General features: G+C 49.2%; 1 protein-coding gene across 3 annotated transcripts in view; it reads right to left on the bottom strand.

The window, feature by feature from the left end:
- The window catches only part of TLN1 (talin 1), a 687,540-nt gene that overhangs the window by 331,737 nt on the left and 336,833 nt on the right, over positions 1–18,970 (bottom strand). The window lies entirely within an intron of this gene.

Here is an 18,970-nt window from a genome sequence, read left to right as displayed (position 1 = left end):
CATTTGCTGGACTACTCAGCCAATACCTGATCACACGACAAATTCCAAAATTGTCATTAGAAATTGATTTTTGCAATTTGAAAAGTTTTCTAAATTCTTAAAAGACCTGCTAGGGCCTTGTGTTAGATCCTGTTTAGCATTTCTTTTAGAGTTTAAAAGTTTGTAAAAGTTTGAATTAGATTCTAGAACCAGTTGTAGATTCTTAAAAAGTATTCCAACTTTTAGAAGCAAAATGTCTAGCACAGATGTGACTGTGGTGGAACTCGACACCACACCTTACCTCCATCTTAAGATGAGGGAGCTAAGGTCACTCTGTAAAATAAAGAAGATAACAATGGGCCCCAAACCTACCAAAAAACAGCTCCAGGAGCTTTTGGCAGAGTTTGAAAAGGCCAACCCCTCTGAGGGTGGCAACTCAGAGGAAGAGGATAGTGACTTGGAGGACAATTCCCCCCTACCAGTCCTATCTAGGGAGAACAGGGTCCCTCAAACCCTGACTCCTAAAATAATAGTCAGAGATGCTGGTTCCCTCACAGGAGAGACCAACACCTCTGAAATCACTGAGGATAGCCCCAGTGAAGAGGACATCCAGTTAGCCAGGATGGCCAAAAGATTGGCTTTGGAAAGACAGATCCTAGCCATAGAAAGGGAAAGACAAGAGATGGGCCTAGGACCCATCAATGGTGGCAGCAATATAAATAGGGTCAGAGATTCTCCTGACATGTTAAAAATCCCCAAAGGGATTGTGACAAAATTTGAAGATGGTGATGACATCACCAAGTGGTTCACAGCCTTTGAGAGGGCTTGTGTAACCAGAAAAGTGAACAGATCTCACTGGGGTGCTCTCCTTTGGGAAATGTTCACTGGAAAGTGTAGGGATAGACTCCTCACACTCTCTGGAAAAGATGCAGAATCTTATGACCTCATGAAGGGAACCCTGATTGAGGGCTTTGGATTCTCCACTGAGGAGTACAGGATTAGGTTCAGGGGGGCTCAAAAATCCTCGAGCCAGACCTGGGTTGACTTTGTTGACTACTCAGTGAAAACACTAGATGGTTGGATTCAAGGCAGTGGTGTAAGTAATTATGATGGGCTGTACAATTTATTTGTGAAAGAACACCTGTTAAGTAATTGTTTCAATGATAAACTGCATCAGCATCTGGTAGACCTAGGACCAATTTCTCCCCAAGAATTGGGAAAGAAGGCGGACCATTGGGTCAAGACAAGGGTGTCCAAGACTTCAACAGGGGGTGACCAAAAGAAAGGGGTCACAAAGACTCCCCAGGGGAAGGGTGATAAGACAACCAAAACTAAAAATAGTAAAGAGTCTTCTACAGGCCCCCAAAAACCTGCACAGGAGGGTGGGCCCAGAGCCTCTTCACAAAACAATGGGTACAAGGGTAAAAACTTTGATCCCAAAAAGGCCTGGTGTCATAGCTGTAAACAGCATGGACACCAAACTGGAGACAAGGCCTGTCCCAAGAAAGGTTCCACTCCAAACTCACATCCAGGTAACACTGGTATGGCTAGTCTCCAAGTGGGATCAACAGTGTGCCCAGAGCAAATCAGGGTCCACACTGAAGCTACTCTAGTTTCTGAGGGTGGGGTGGATTTAGCCACACTAGCTGTCTGGCCGCCTAACATGCAAAAATACAGACAGCAACTCTTAATTAATGGGACTAGAATAGAGGGCCTGAGGGATACAGGTGCCAGTGTCACCATGGTGACAGAGAAACTGGTTTCCCCTGGCCAATACCTGACTGGAAAAACTTACACAGTCACCAACGCTGACAATCAGAAAAAAGTACATCCCATGGCAATGGTTACTTTAGAATGGGGAGGGGTCAATGGCCTGAAACAGGTGTGGTCTCCTCAAATATCCCAGTGGACTGTCTGCTTGGAAATGACCTGGAGTCCTCAGCATGGGCTGAGGTAGAACTAAAAACCCATGCAGCAATGCTGGGTATCCCTGAACTGGTGTGTGTGAAAACAAGAGCACAGTGCAAGGCACAGGGTGAACAAGTAGAGCTGGAGTCTGGAAGAATGGCCCAGCCTACCAAGAGGAAAGGAAAGTCAGTTGGGAAACCAACTGCAACACAGCAAAAGAAAGGGAACCTCTCTTCTCAGGAAGAAGTTCTGCCCTCTGAGGGAACTGAGCCTTTGGAGCTTGAACCTTACCAGGTTGAGCTCTTAGGCCCAGGGGGACCCTCAAGGGAGGAGCTGTGTAAGGGACAAGAAACCTGTCCCTCTCTTGAAGGCCTTAGGCAGCAAGCTGCTGAAGAGTCCAAAGGCAAGAAAAATGGAACGCATAGGGTCTATTGGGAAGATGGACTCCTGTACACTGAGGCCAGAGACCCCAAACCTGGTGCCACTAGGAGAGTGGTAGTGCCTCAGCTGTTCAGAGAGTTCATCCTAACATTGGCCCATGACATTCCCCTTGCTGGACATTTGGGACAAACCAAGACGTGGGAGAGGTTAGTCAACCACTTCTACTGGCCCAATATGTCCAACATGGTTAAGGAGTTTTGCCTCTCCTGCCCCACCTGTCAAGCCAGTGGTAAGACAGGTGGGCATCCAAAGGCCCCCCTCATTCCACTTCCAGTGGTGGGGGTTCCCTTTGAAAGAGTGGGTGTGGACATAGTTGGTCCACTAGAACCTCCCACAGCCTCAGGGAATATGTATATCCTGGTAGTAGTGGATCATGCTACCAGGTATCCTGAAGCTATTCCCCTTAGGTCGACTACTGCCCCTGCAGTAGCCAAGGCCCTCATTGGTATCTTTACCAGAGTGGGTTTCCCTAAGGAGGTGGTGTCTGACAGAGGTACCAACTTCATGTCAGCATACCTAAAGCACATGTGGAATGAGTGTGGAGTGACTTATAAATTCACTACACCATACCATCCACAAACTAATGGCTTGGTTGAGAGATTCAACAAGACATTAAAAGGCATGATCATGGGGCTCCCAGAAAAGCTCAAAAGGAGATGGGATGTCCTCTTGCCATGTCTGCTTTTCGCTTACAGAGAGGTGCCACAGAAGGGAGTAGGATTCTCACCCTTTGAACTTCTGTTTGGTCATCCTGTAAGGGGACCACTTGCCCTTGTTAAAGAAGGCTGGGAGAGACCTCTCCATGAGCCTAAACAGGACATAGTGGACTATGTACTTGGCCTTCGCTCTAGAATGGCAGAGTACATGGAAAAGGCAACCAAAAACCTTGAGGCCAGCCAACAGCTCCAGAAGTTTTGGTATGACCAAAAGGCTGCACTGGTTGAGTTCCAACCAGGGCAGAAAGTCTGGGTTCTGGAGCCTGTGGCTCCCAGGGCACTCCAGGACAAATGGAGTGGCCCTTACCCAGTACTAGAGAGGAAGAGTCAGGTCACCTACTTGGTGGACCTGGGCACAAGCAGGAGCCCCAAGAGGGTGATCCATGTAAACCGCCTTAAGCTCTTCCACGACAGGGCTGATGTCAATCTGTTGATGGTAACAGATGAGGATCAGGAGGCAGAGAGTGAACCTCTCCCTGATCTTCTGTCATCAGACCCAAAAGATGGTACAGTAGATGGAGTGATCTACTCAGACACCCTCACTGGCCAACAGCAAGCTGATTGTAGGAGAGTCCTACAACAGTTTCCTGAACTCTTCTCCTTAACCCCTGGTCAGACACACCTGTGTACCCATGATGTGGACACAGGAGACAGCATGCCTGTCAAGAACAAAATCTTTAGACAGTCTGACCATGTTAAGGAAAGCATCAAGGTGGAAGTCCACAAGATGCTGGAATTGGGAGTAATTGAGCGCTCTGACAGCCCCTGGGCTAGCCCAGTGGTCTTAGTCCCCAAACCTCACACCAAAGATGGAAAGAAAGAGATGAGGTTTTGTGTGGACTACAGAGGGCTCAATTCTGTCACCAAGACAGATGCCCATCCAATTCCAAGAGCTGATGAGCTCATTGATAAATTAGGTGCTGCCAAATTTCTAAGTACCTTTGACTTGACAGCAGGGTACTGGCAAATAAAAATGGCACCTGGAGCAAAAGAAAAGACAGCATTCTCCACACCTGATGGGCATTATCAGTTTACTGTTATGCCCTTTGGTTTAAAGAATGCCCCTGCCACCTTCCAAAGGTTGGTGAATCAAGTCCTTGCTGGCTTGGAGTCCTTTAGCACAGCTTATCTTGATGATATTGCTGTCTTTAGCTCCACCTGGCAGGATCACCTGGTCCACCTGAGGAAGGTTTTGAAGGCTCTGCAATCTGCAGGCCTCTCTATCAAGGCATCCAAATGCCAGATAGGGCAGGGAACTGTGGTTTACTTGGGACACCTTGTCGGTGGAGGCCAAGTTCAGCCACTCCAACCCAAGATCCAGACTATTCTGGACTGGGTAGCTCCAAAAACCCAGACTCAAGTCAGGGCATTCCTTGGCTTGACTGGGTACTACAGGAGGTTTGTGAAGGGATATGGATCCATTGTGACAGCCCTCACTGAACTCACCTCCAAGAAAATGCCCAAGAAAGTGAACTGGACTGTGGAATGCCAACAGGCCTTTGACACCCTGAAACAGGCAATGTGCTCAGCACCAGTTCTAAAAGCTCCAGATTATTCTAAGCAGTTCATTGTGCAGACTGATGCCTCTGAACATGGGATAGGGGCAGTTTTGTCCCAAACAAATGATGATGGCCTTGACCAGCCTGTTGCTTTCATTAGCAGGAGGTTACTCCCCAGGGAGCAGCGTTGGAGTGCCATTGAGAGGGAGGCCTTTGCTGTGGTTTGGTCCCTGAAGAAGCTGAGACCATACCTCTTTGGGACTCACTTCCTAGTTCAAACTGACCACAGACCTCTCAAATGGCTGATGCAAATGAAAGGTGAAAATCCTAAACTGTTGAGGTGGTCCATCTCCCTACAGGGAATGGACTTTATAGTGGAACACAGACCTGGGACTGCCCATGCCAATGCAGATGGCCTTTCCAGGTTCTTCCACTTAGAAAATGAAGACTCTCTTGGGAAAGGTTAGTCTCATCCTCTTTCGTTTGGGGGGGGGTTGTGTAAGGAAATGCCTCCTTGGCATGGTTACCCCCTGACTTTTTGCCTTTGCTGATGCTATGTTTACAATTGAAAGTGTGCTGAGGCCTGCTAACCAGGCCCCAGCACCAGTGTTCTTTCCCTAACCTGTACTTTTGTATCCACAATTGGCAGACCCTGGCATCCAGATAAGTCCCTTGTAACTGGTACTTCTAGTACCAAGGGCCCTGATGCCAAGGAAGGTCTCTAAGGGCTGCAGCATGTCTTATGCCACCCTGGAGACCTCTCACTCAGCACAGACACACTGCTTGCCAGCTTGTGTGTGCTAGTGAGGACAAAACGAGTAAGTCGACATGGCACTCCCCTCAGGGTGCCATGCCAGCCTCTCACTGCCTATGCAGTATAGGTAAGACACCCCTCTAGCAGGCCTTACAGCCCTAAGGCAGGGTGCACTATACCATAGGTGAGGGTACCAGTGCATGAGCATGGTACCCCTACAGTGTCTAAACAAAACCTTAGACATTGTAAGTGCAGGGTAGCCATAAGAGTATATGGTCTGGGAGTTTGTCAAACACGAACTCCACAGCACCATAATGGCTACACTGAAAACTGGGAAGTTTGGTATCAAACTTCTCAGCACAATAAATGCACACTGATGCCAGTGTACATTTTATTGTAAAATACACCCCAGAGGGCACCTTAGAGGTGCCCCCTGAAACTTAACCGACTATCTGTGTAGGCTGACTAGTTTTAGCAGCCTGCCACAAACCGAGACATGTTGCTGGCCTATGGGGAGAGTGCCTTTGTCACTCTGAGGCCAGTAACAAAGCCTGCACTGGGTGGAGATGCTAACACCCCCCCCAGGCAGGAATTGTCACACCTGGCGGTGAGCCTCAAAGGCTCACCTCCTTTGTGCCAACCCAGCAGGACACTCCAGCTAGTGGAGTGGCCCGCCCCCTCTGGCCAGGCCCCACATTTGGCGGCAAGGCCGGAGAAAATAATGAGAAAAACAAGGAGGAGTCACTGGCCAGTCAGGACAGCCCCTAAGGTGTCCTGAGCTGAGGTGACTCTGACTTTTAGAAATCCTCCATCTTGCAGATGGAGGATTCCCCCAATAGGGTTAGGATTGTGACCCCCTCCCCTTGGGAGGAGGCACAAAGAGGGTGTACCCACCCTCAGGGCTAGTAGCCATTGGCTACTAACCCCCCAGACCTAAACACGCCCTTAAATTTAGTATTTAAGGGCTACCCTGAACCCTAGAAAATTAGATTCCTGCAACTACAAGAAGAAGGACTGCCTAGCTGAAAACCCCTGCAGAGGAAGACCAGAAGACAACAACTGCCTTGGCTCCAGAAACTCACCGGCCTGTCTCCTGCCTTCCAAAGATCCTGCTCCAGCGACGCCTTCCAAAGGGACCAGCGACCTCGACATCCTCTGAGGACTGCCCCTGCTTCGAAAAGACAAGAAACTCCCGAGGAGAGCGGACCTGCTCCAAGAAAGGCTGCAACTTTGTTTCCAGCAGCCTTGAAAGAACCCTGCAAGCTCCCCGCAAGAAGCGTGAGACTTGCACCACTGCACCCGGCGACCCCGACTCGGCTGGTGGAGACCCGACACCTCAGGAGGGACCCCAGGACTACTCTGATACTGTGAGTACCAAAGCCTGTCCCCCCTGAGCCCCCACAGCGCCGCCTGCAGAGGGAATCCCGAGGCTTCCCCTGACCGCGACTCTTTGAACCTAAAGTCCCGACGCCTGGGAGAGACCCTGCACCCGCAGCCCCCAGGACCTGAAGGACCGGACTTTCACTGGAGAAGTGACCCCCAGGAGTCCCTCTCCCTTGCCCAAGTGGAGGTTTCCCCGAGGAACCCCCCCCTTGCCTGCCTGCAGCGCTGAAGAGATCCCGAGATCTCTCATAGACTAACATTGCGAACCCGACGCTTGTTTCTACACTGCACCCGGCCGCCCCCGCGCCGCTGAGGGTGAAATTTCTGTGTGGGCTTGTGTCCCCCCCGGTGCCCTACAAAACCCCCCTGGTCTGCCCTCCGAAGACGCGGGTACTTACCTGCAAGCAGACCGGAACCGGGGCACCCCCTTCTCTCCATTCTAGCCTATGTGTTTTGGGCACCACTTTGAACTCTGCACCTGACCGGCCCTGAGCTGCTGGTGTGGTGACTTTGGGGTTGCTCTGAACCCCCAACGGTGGGCTACCCTGGACCAAGAACTGAACCCTGTAAGTGTCTTACTTACCTGGTAAAACTAACCAAAACTTACCTCCCCTAGGAACTGTGAAAATTGCACTAAGTGTCCACTTTTAAAACAGCTATTTGTCAATAACTTGAAAAGTATACATGCAATTTTTATGATTTAAAGTTCCTAAAGTACTTACCTGCAATACCTTTCAAATGAGCTATTACATGTAGAATTTGAACCTGTGGTTCTTAAAATAAACTAAGAAAAGATATTTTTCTATAACAAAACCTATTGGCTGGATTTGTCTCTGAGTGTGTGTACCTCATTTATTGTCTATGTGTATGTACAACAAATGCTTAACACTACTCCTTGGATAAGCCTACTGCTCGACCACACTACCACAAAAATAGAGCATTAGTATTATCTATTTTTACCACTATTTTACCTCTAAGGGGAACCCTTGGACTCTGTGCATGCTATTCCTTACTTTGAAATAGCACATACAGAGCCAACTTCCTACAGCAACACTTTGAATTGGTAGTGTATTCCTTTGAATACGAACCGTAGGTATTTCCTGTGCGAGGGATGTATCGGTATATGGAAATACGCATCTTTTAGATCTAAGGTTGTCATGTAGTCCTGCTGTTTCAGTAGTGGTATTACGTCTTGTAACGTGACCATGTGAAAGTGTTCTGATTTGATGAAGGTGTTTAATGTTCTGAGATCTAATATCGGTCTCAGAGTTTTGTCCTTTTTTGGTATTAGAAAGTACAGTGAGTAAACTCCTGTGTTCTTTTGTGGACCTGGTACTAATTCTATTGCGTCTTTTTGCAGTAATGCTTGAACTTCTAGTTGTAGAAGGTCTAAATGCTGTTTTGACATATTTTGTGTTTTCGGTGGGACGTTTGGAGGGAGTTGGAGAAATTCTATGCAATAACCATGTTGGATAATTGCTAAGACCCAAGTGTCTGTTATTATCTCCTCCCAAGATTTGTAGAACTGGCTTAGTCTTCCCCCCACTGGTGTTGTGTGAAGGGGTTGAGTGACTTGTGAGTCACTGCTTGTTTTGAGGGGTTTTGGGCCCTTGAAACTTTCCCCGGTTTCTTGGGAATTGGCCCCCTCTGTATTGGCCCTGAAAGCCTCCCCTTTGATACTGTCACTGGTAGGTAGACGGTGTTGTTTGTGAGGTGCTGGCTTGTGTGGCTTGACCTCGAAACCCTCCTCTGAAAGTAGTTTTGCGAAATGTGCCAAATGTGCCTCTGCCCTGCGGGGAATAGAGTGCGCCCATGGCTTTAGCTGTGTCAGTGTCTTTCTTTAATTTTTCAATTGCAGTGTCCACTTCTGGTGCAAACAATTGTTGTTCATTGAACGGCATATTGAGCACTGCCTGTTGTATCTCAGGTTTGAAGCCGGATGTGCGCAGCCATGCGTGCCTCCTTATCGTCACAGCAGTATTTATAGTTCTTGCAGCTGTATCTGCTGCATCCATAGAAGAACGGATTTGGTTGTTGGATATGTTTTGTCCCTCTTCAACCACTTGTTTTGCCTGTTTTTGGAATTCTTTGGGGAGGTGCTCGATGAGATGCTGCATCTCGTCCCAATGGGCTCTGTCATATCGCGCTAGGAGTGCCTGCGAGTTGGCGATGCGCCACTGATTTGCAGCTTGTACTGCGACCCTTTTCCCGGCTGCATCAAACTTGCGGCTCTCCTTGTCCGGAGGTGGTGCGTCGCCTGATGTCTGCGAGTTGGCTCTTTTACGAGCTGCTCCTACGACTACTGAATCTGGTGTCAGCTGTGATGTAATAAAAGCAGGGTCTGTGGGTGGTGCCTTGTATTTCTTCTCCACCCTTGGGGTTATTGCTCTGCTTTTAACTGGCTCCTTAAAGATTTGTTTAGCGTGCCTTAGCATTCCCGGGAGCATAGGAAGGCTTTGATAATTGCTATGGGTGGAGGACAGGGTGTTAAAAAGGAAGTCATCCTCGATAGGCTCTGAATGTAGCGATACGTTATGAAACTCTGCTGCCCTAGCTACCACCTGAGCATACGCTGTACTGTCCTCAGGTGGTGAGGGCTTAGTGGGGTACGACTCAGGGCTATTGTCCGATACTGGGTGTAGGAAGTTGGCTCTGTATGTGCTATTTCAAAGTAAGGAATAGCATGCACAGAGTCCAAGGGTTCCCCTTAGAGGTAAAATAGTGGTAAAAATAGATAATACTAATGCTCTATTTTGTGGTAGTGTGGTCGAGCAGTAGGCTTATCCAAGGAGTAGTGTTAAGCATTTGTTGTACATACACATAGACAATAAATGAGGTACACACACTCAGAGACAAATCCAGCCAATAGGTTTTGTTATAGAAAAATATCTTTTCTTAGTTTATTTTAAGAACCACAGGTTCAAATTTAACATGTAATATCTTGTTTAAAAGGTATTGCAGGTAAGTACATTAGGAACTTTGAATTATTTCAATTGCATGTATACTTTTCAAGTTATTCACAAATAGCTACTTTAAAAGTGGACACAGTGCAATTTTCACAGTTCCTGGGGGAGGTAAGTTTTTGTTAGTTTTACCAGGTAAGTAAGACACTTACAGGGTTCAGTTCTTGGTCCAAGGTAGCCCACCGTTGGGGGTTCAGAGCAACCCCAAAGTTACCACACCAGCAGCTCAGGGCCGGTCAGGTGCAGAGTTCAAAGTGGTGCCCAAAACGCATAGGCTAGAATGGAGAGAAGGGGGTGCCCCGGTTCCGGTGTGCTTGCAGGTAAGTACCCGCGTCTTCGGAGGGCAGACCAGGGGGGTTTTGTAGGGCACCGGGGGGGACACAAGCCCACACAGAAATTTCACCCTCAACAGCGCGGGGGAGGCCGGGTGCAGTGTAGAAACAAGCGTCGGGTTTGCAATGTTAGTCTATGAGAGATCAACGGATCTCTTCAGCGCTGCAGGCAGGCAAGGGGGGGCTTCCTCGGGGAAACCTCCACTTGGGCAAGGGAGAGGGACTCCTGGGGGTCACTTCTCCAGTGAAAGTCCGGTCCTTCAGGTCCTGGGGGCTGCGGGTGAAGGGTCTTTTCCAGGCGTCGGGACTTAGGTTTCAGAGAGTCGCGGTCAGGGGAAGCCTCGGGATTCCCTCTGCAGGCGGCGCTGTGGGGGCTCAGGGGGGACAGGTTTTGGTACTCACAGTCGGAGAGTAGTCCGGGGGTCCTCCCTGAGGTGTTGGTTCTCCACCAGCCGAGTCGGGGTCGCCGGGTGCAGTGTTGCAAGTCTCACGCTTCTTGCGGGGAGTTGCAGGGGTCTTTAAAGCTGCTCCTTGAAACAAAGTTGCAGTCTTTTTGGAGCAGGTCCGCTGTCCTCGGGAGATTCTTGTCCTTTTCGAAGCAGGGCAGTCCTCAGAGGAGTCCGAGGTCGCTGGTCCCTTGGAAGGCGTCGCTGGAGCAGAGTTCTTTGGAAGGCAGGAGACAGGCCGGTGAGTTTCTGGAGCCAAGGCAGTTGTTGTCTTCTGGTCTTCCTCTGCAGGGGTTTTCAGCTAGGCAGTCCTTCTTCTTGTAGTTGCAGGAATCTAATCTTCTAGGGTTCAGGGTAGCCCTTAAATACTAAATTTAAGGGCGTGTTTAGGTCTGGGGGGTTAGTAGCCAATGGCTACTAGCCCTGAGGGTGGGTACACCCTCTTTGTGCCTCCTCCCAAGGGGAGGGGGTCACAATCTTAACCCTATTGGGGGAATCCTCCATCTGCAAGATGGAGGATTTCTAAAAGTTAGAGTCACCTCAGCTCAGGACACCTTAGGGGCTGTCCTGACTGGCCAGTGACTCCTCCTTGTTATTCTCATTATTTTCTCCGGCCTTGCCGCCAAAAGTGGGGGCCGGGCCGGAGGGGGCGGGCAACTCCACTAGCTGGAGTGTCCTGCGGTGCTGTGACAAAGGGGTGAGCCTTTGAGGCTCACCGCCAGGTGTTACAGCTCCTGCCTGGGGGAGGTGTTAGCATCTCCACCCAGTGCAGGCTTTGTTACTGGCCTCAGAGTGACAAAGGCACTCTCCCCATGGGGCCAGCAACATGTCTCTAATGTGGCAGGCTGCTGGAACTAGTCAGCCTACACAGATAGTCGGTTAAGTTTCAGGGGGCACCTCTAAGGTGCCCTCTGGGGTGTATTTTGCAATAAAATGTACACTGGCATCAGTGTGCATTTATTGTGCTGAGAAGTTTGATACCAAACTTCCCAGTTTTCAGTGTAGCCATTATGGTGCTGTGGAGTTCGTGTTTGACAAACTCCCAGATCATATACTCTTAGGCTACCCTGCACTTACAATGTCTAAGGTTTTGTTTAGACACTGTAGGGGTACCATGCTCATGCACTGGTACCCTCACCTATGGTATAGTGCACCCTGCCTTAGGGCTGTAAGGCCTGCTAGAGGGGTGTCTTACCTATACTGCATAGGCAGTGAGAGGCTGGCATGGCACCCTGAGGGGAGTGCCATGTCGACTTACTCGTTTTGTCCTCACTAGCACACACAAGCTGGCAAGCAGTGTGTCTGTGCTGAGTGAGAGGTCTCCAGGGTGGCATAAGACATGCTGCAGCCCTTAGAGACCTTCCTAGGCATCAGGGCCCTTGGTACTAGAAGTACCAGTTACAAGGGACTTATCTGGATGCCAGGGTCTGCCAATTGTGGATACAAAAGTACAGGTTAGGGAAAGAACACTGGTGCTGGGGCCTGGTTAGCAGGCCTCAGCACACTTTCAATTGTAAACATAGCATCAGCAAAGGCAAAAAGCCAGGGGGCAACCATGCCAAGGAGGCATTTCCTTACACAACCCCCCCCCCAAACGAAAGAGGATGAGACTAACCTTTCCCAAGAGAGTCTTCATTTTCTAAGTGGAAGAACCTGGAAAGGCCATCTGCATTGGCATGGGCAGTCCCAGGTCTGTGTTCCACTATAAAGTCCATTCCCTGCAGGGAGATGGACCACCTCAACAGTTTAGGATTTTCACCTTTCATTTGCATCAGCCATTTGAGAGGTCTGTGGTCAGTTTGAACTAGGAAGTGAGTCCCAAAGAGGTATGGTCTCAGCTTCTTCAGGGACCAAACCACAGCAAAGGCCTCCCTCTCAATGGCACTCCAACGCTGCTCCCTGGGGAGTAACCTCCTGCTAATGAAAGCAACAGGCTGGTCAAGGCCATCATCATTTGTTTGGGACAAAACTGCCCCTATCCCATGTTCAGAGGCATCTGTCTGCCCAATGAACTGCTTAGAATAATCTGGAGCTTTTAGAACTGGTGCTGAGCACATTGCTTGTTTCAGGATGTCAAAGGCCTGTTGGCATTCCACAGTCCAGTTCACTTTCTCGGGCATTTTCTTGGAGGTGAGTTCAGTGAGGGCTGTCACAATGGATCCATATCCCTTCACAAACCTCCTGTAATACCCAGTCAAGCCAAGGAATGCCCTGACTTGAGTCTGGGTTTTTGGAGCTACCCAGTCCAGAATAGTCTGGATCTTGGGTTGGAGTGGCTGAACTTGGCCTCCACCGACAAGGTGGCCCAAGTAAACCACAGTTCCCTGCCCTATCTGGCATTTGGATGCCTTGATAGAGAGGCCTGCAGATTGCAGAGCCTTCAAAACCTTCTTCAGGTGGACCAGGTGATCCTGCCAGGTGGAGCTAAAGACAGCAATATCATCAAGATAAGCTGTGCTAAAGGACTCCAAGCCAGCAAGGACTTGATTCACCAACCTTTGGAAGGTGGCAGGGGCATTCTTTAAACCAAAGGGCATAACAGTAAACTGATAATGCCCATCAGGTGTGGAGAATGCTGTTTTCTCTTTTGCTCCAGGTGCCATTTTTATTTGCCAGTACCCTGCTGTCAAGTCAAAGGTACTTAGGAATTTGGCAGCACCTAATTTATCTATGAGCTCATCAGCTCTAGGAATTGGATGAGCATCTGTCTTGGTGACAGAATTGAGCCCTCTGTAGTCCACACAAAACCTCATCTCTTTCTTTCCATCTTTGGTGTGAGGTTTGGGGACTAAGACCACTGGGCTAGCCCAGGGGCTGTCAGAGCGCTCAATTACTCCCAATTCCAGCATCTTGTGGACTTCCACCTTGATGCTTTCCTTAACATGGTCAGACTGTCTAAAGATTTTGTTTTTGACAGGCATGCTGTCTCCTGTGTCCACATCATGGGTACACAGGTGTGTCTGACCAGGGGTTAAGGAGAAGAGTTCAGGAAACTGTTGTAGGACTCTCCTACAATCAGCTTGCTGTTGGCCAGAGAGGGTGTCTGAGTAGATCACTCCATCTACTGTGCCATCTTTTGGGACTGATGACAGAAGATCAGGGAGAGGTTCACTCTCTGCCTCCTGATCCTCATCTGTTACCATCAACAGATTCACATCAGCCCTGTCATGGAAGAGCTTAAGGCGGTTCACATGGATCACCCTCTTGGGGCTCCTGCTTGTGCCCAGGTCCACCAGGTAGGTGACCTGACTCTTCCTTTCTAGCACTGGGTAAGGGCCACTCCATTTGTCCTGGAGTGCCCTGGGCGCCACAGGCTCCAGAACCCAGACTTTCTGTCCTGGTTGGAACTCAACCAGTGCAGCCTTTTGGTCATACCAAAACTTCTGGAGCTGTTGGCTGGCCTCAAGGTTTTTGGTTGCCTTTTCCATGTACTCTGCCATTCTAGAGCGAAGGCCAAGTACATAGTCCACTATGTCCTGTTTAGGCTCATGAAGAGGTCTCTCCCAGCCTTCTTTAACAAGAGCAAGTGGTCCCCTTACAGGGTGGCCAAACAGAAGTTCAAAGGGTGAGAATCCTACTCCCTTCTGTGGCACCTCTCTGTAAGCGAAAAGCAGACATGGCAAGAGGACATCCCATCTCCTTTTGAGTTTTTCTGGGAGCCCCATGATCATGCCTTTTAATGTCTTGTTGAATCTCTCAACTAAGCCATTAGTTTGTGGATGGTATGGTGTAGTGAATTTGTAAGTCACTCCACACTCATTCCACATGTGTTTTAGGTACGCTGACATGAAGTTGGTACCTCTGTCAGACACCACCTCCTTAGGGAAACCCACTCTGGTAAAGATACCAATGAGGGCCTTGGCTACTGCAGGGGCAGTAGTCGACCTAAGGGGAATAGCTTCAGGATACCTAGTAGCATGATCCACTACTACTAGGATGTACATATTTCCTGAGGCTGTGGGAGGTTCCAGTGGACCAACTATGTCCACACCCACTCTTTCAAAGGGGACCCCCACCACTGGAAGTGGAATGAGGGGGGCCTTTGGGTGCCCACCTGTCTTACCACTGGATTGACAGGTGGGGCAGGAGAGGCAAAACTCCTTAACCTTCTGGGACATATTGGGCCAGTAGAAGTGGTTGACTAACCTCTCCCACGTCTTGGTTTGTCCCAAATGCCCAGCAAGGGGAATATCATGGGCTAAGGTCAGAATAAACTCTCTGAACGACTGAGGCACTACCACTCTCCTAGTGGCACCAGGTTTGGGGTCTCTGGCCTCAGTGTACAGGAGTCCATCTTCCCAATAGACCCTATGTGTTCCATTTTTCTTGCCCTTGGACTCTTCAGCAGCTTGCTGCCTAAGGCCTTCAAGAGAGGGACAGGTTTCTTGTCCCTTACACAGCTCCTCCCTTGAGGGTCCCCCTGGGCCCAAGAGTTCAACCTGATAAGGTTCAAGCTCCAAAGGCTCAGTTCCCTCAGAGGGCAGAACTTCTTCCTGAGAAGAGAGGTTCCCTTTTTCTGACTGTGTTGCAGTTGGTTTCCCAACTGACTTTCCTTTTCTCTTGGTAGGCTGGGCCCTTTTTCCAGACTCCAGCTCTACTTTTTCACCCTGTGCCTTGCACTGTGCTCTTGTTTTTACACACACCAGTTCAGGGATACCCAGCATGGCTGCATGGGTTTTTAGTTCTACCTCAGCCCATGCTGAGGACTCCAGGTCATTTCCAAGCAGACAGTCTACTGGGATGTTTGAGGAGACCACCACCTGTTTCAGGCCATTGACCCCTCCCCATTCTAAAGTTACCATTGCCATGGGATGTGCTTTAGTTTGATTGTCAGCATTGGTGACTGTATAAGTTTTTCCAGTCAGGTATTGGCCAGGGGAAACCAGTTTCTCTGTCACCATGGTGACACTGGCACCTGTATCCCTCAGGCCCTCTACACTTGTCCCATTAATAAAGAGCTGCTGCCTCTATTTTTGCATGTTAGGGGGCCAGGCAGCTAGTGTGGCTAAATCCACCCCACCCTCAGAGACTAGAGTAGCTTCAGTGTGGACCCTGATTTGCTCTGGGCACACTGTTGATCCCACTTGGAGATTAGCCATTCCAGTGTTACCTGGATTGGAGTTTGGAGTGGAACTTTTCTTGGGACAGGCCTTGTCTCCAGTTTGGTGTCCAGACTGACTACAGTTTCGACACCAGGCCTTTTTGGGATCAAAGTTTTTACCCTTGTACCCAGGATTGTTTTGTGAAGAGGCTCTGGGCCCACCCTCCTGTGTAGGTTTTTGGGGGCCTTTAGAAGACTCTTGACTATTTTTATTTTTGGCTGTCTCACCACCTTTCCCCTGGGGAGGTTTTGTGACCCCTTTCTTTTGGTCACCCCCTGTGGAAGTTTTGGACACCCTAGTCTTGACCCAATGGTCCGCCTTCTTTCCCAATTCTTGGGGAGAAATTGGTCCTAGGTCTACCAGATGCTGATGCAGTTTATCATTGAAACAATTACTTAACAGGTGTTCTTTCACAAATAAATTGTACAGCCCATCATAATTACTTACACCACTGCCTTGAATCCAACCATCTAGTGTTTTTACTGAGTAGTCTACAAAGTCAACCCAGGTCTGGCTCGAGGATTTTTGAGCCCCCCTGAATCTAATCCTATACTCCTCAGTGGAGAATCCAAAGCCCTCAATCAGGGTACCCTTCATGAGGTCATAAGATTCTGCATCTTGTCCAGAGAGTGTGAGGAGTCTATCCCTACACTTTCCTGTGAACATTTCCCAAAGGAGAGCACCCCAGTGAGATCTGTTCACTTTTCTGGTTACACAAGCCCTCTCAAAAGCTGTGAACCATTTGGTGATGTCATCACCATCTTCATATTTAGTTACAATCCCCTTAGGGATTTTCAACATGTCAGGAGAATCTCTGACCCTATTTATGTTGCTGCCACCATTGATGGGTCCTAGGCCCATCTCTTGTCTTTCCCTCTCTATGGCTAGGATCTGTCTTTCCAAAGCCAATCTTTTGGCCATCCTGGCTAACTGGATGTCCTCTTCACTGGAGTTATCCTCAGTGATTTCAGAGGTGTTGGTCTCTCCTGTGAGGGAACCAGCATCTCTGACTATTATTTTTGAAGTCAGGTTTTGAGAGACCCTGTTCTCCCTAGATAGGACTGGTAGGGGGGAATTTTCCTCCAAGTCACTATCCTCTTCCTCTGAGTTGCCACCCTCAGAGGGGTTGGCCTTTTCAAACTCTGCCAGAAGCTCCTGGAGCTGTATTTTGGTAGGTTTGGGGCCCATTGTTATTTTCTTTATTTTACAGAGTGACCTTAGCTCCCTCATCTTAAGATGGAGGTAAGGTGTGGTGTCGAGTTCCACCACAGTCACATCTGTGCTAGACATTTTGCTTCTAAAAGTTGGAATACTTTTTAAGAATCTACAACTGGTTCTAGAATCTAATTCAAACTTTTACAAACTTTTAAACTCTAAAAGAAATGCTAAACAGGATCTAACACAAGGCCCTAGCAGGTCTTTTAAGAATTTAGAAAACTTTTTCAAATTGCAAAAATCAATTTCTAATGACAATTTTGGAATTTGTCGTGTGATCAGGTATTGGCTGAGTAGTCCAGCAAATGCAAAGTCTTGTATCCCACCGCTGATCCACCAATGTAGGAAGTTGGCTCTGTATGTGCTATTTCAAAGTAAGGAATAGCATGCACAGAGTCCAAGGGTTCCCCTTAGAGGTAAAATAGTGGTAAAAATAGATAATACTAATGCTCTATTTTGTGGTAGTGTGGTCGAGCAGTAGGCTTATCCAAGGAGTAGTGTTAAGCATTTGTTGTACATACACATAGACAATAAATGAGGTACACACACACTCAGAGACAAATCCAGCCAATAGGTTTTGTTATAGAAAAATATCTTTTCTTAGTTTATTTTAAGAACCACAGGTTCAAATTTAACATGTAATATCTTGTTTAAAAGGTATTGCAGGTAAGTACATTAGGAACTTTGAATTATTTCAATTGCATGTATACTTTTCAAGTTATTCACAAATAGCTACTTTAAAAGTGGACACAGTGCAATTTTCACAGTTCCTGGGGGAGGTAAGTTTTTGTTAGTTTTACCAGGTAAGTAAGACACTTACAGGGTTCAGTTCTTGGTCCAAGGTAGCCCACCGTTGGGGGTTCAGAGCAACCCCAAAGTTACCACACCAGCAGCTCAGGGCCGGTCAGGTGCAGAGTTCAAAGTGGTGCCCAAAACGCATAGGCTAGAATGGAGAGAAGGGGGTGCCCCGGTTCCGGTCTGCTTGCAGGTAAGTACCCGCGTCTTCGGAGGGCAGACCAGGGGGGTTTTGTAGGGCACCGGGGGGGACACAAGCCCACACAGAAATTTCACCCTCAACAGCGCGGGGGCGGCCGGGTGCAGTGTAGAAACAAGCGTCGGGTTTGCAATGTTAGTCTATGAGAGATCAACGGATCTCTTCAGCGCTGCAGGCAGGCAAGGGGGGGCTTCCTCGGGGAAACCTCCACTTGGGCAAGGGAGAGGGACTCCTGGGGGTCACTTCTCCAGTGAAAGTCCGGTCCTTCAGGTCCTGGGGGCTGCGGGTGCAGGGTCTTTTCCAGGCGTCGGGACTTAGGTTTCAGAGAGTCGCGGTCAGGGGAAGCCTCGGGATTCCCTCTGCAGGCGGCGCTGTGGGGGCTCAGGGGGGACAGGTTTTGGTACTCACAGTCGGAGAGTAGTCCGGGGGTCCTCCCTGAGGTGTTGGTTCTCCACCAGCCGAGTCGGGGTCGCCGGGTGCAGTGTTGCAAGTCTCACGCTTCTTGCGGGGAGTTGCAGGGGTCTTTAAAGCTGCTCCTTGAAACAAAGTTGCAGTCTTTTTGGAGCAGGTCCGCTGTCCTCAGGAGTTTCTTGTCTTTTTCGAAGCAGGGCAGTCCTCAGAGGAGTCAGAGGTCGCTGGTCCCTTGGAAGGCGTCGCTGGAGCAGAGTTCTTTGGAAGGCAGGAGACAGGCGGGTGAGTTTCTGGAGCCAAGGCAGTTGTTGTCTTCTGGTCTTCCTCTGCAGGGGTTTTCAGCTAGGCAGTCCTTCTTCTTGTAGTTGCAGGAATCTAATCTTCTAGGGTTCAGGGTAGCCCTTAAATACTAAATTTAAGGGCGTGTTTAGGTCTGGGGGGTTAGTAGCCAATGGCTACTAGCCCTGAGGGTGGGTACACCCTCTTTGTGCCTCCTCCCAAGGGGAGGGGGTCACAATCTTAACCCTATTGGGGGAATCCTCCATCTGCAAGATGGAGGATTTCTAAAAGTTAGAGTCACCTCAGCTCAGGACACCTTAGGGGCTGTCCTGACTGGCCAGTGACTCCTCCTTGTTATTCTCATTATTTTCTCCGGCCTTGCCGCCAAAAGTGGGGGCCGGGCCGGAGGGGGCGGGCAACTCCACTAGCTGGAGTGTCCTGCGGTGCTGTGACAAAGGGGTGAGCCTTTGAGGCTCACCGCCAGGTGTTACAGCTCCTGCCTGGGGGAGGTGTTAGCATCTCCACCCAGTGCAGGCTTTGTTACTGGC

This window comes from Pleurodeles waltl, chromosome 1_2 (genome assembly GCF_031143425.1).
Source record: "Pleurodeles waltl isolate 20211129_DDA chromosome 1_2, aPleWal1.hap1.20221129, whole genome shotgun sequence".
In the NCBI taxonomy this organism is placed as follows: domain Eukaryota; kingdom Metazoa; phylum Chordata; class Amphibia; order Caudata; family Salamandridae; genus Pleurodeles; species Pleurodeles waltl.
The sequence above is the reverse complement of the archived record's forward strand: the minus strand, read 5'-3'. Positions and strand labels throughout refer to the sequence as shown.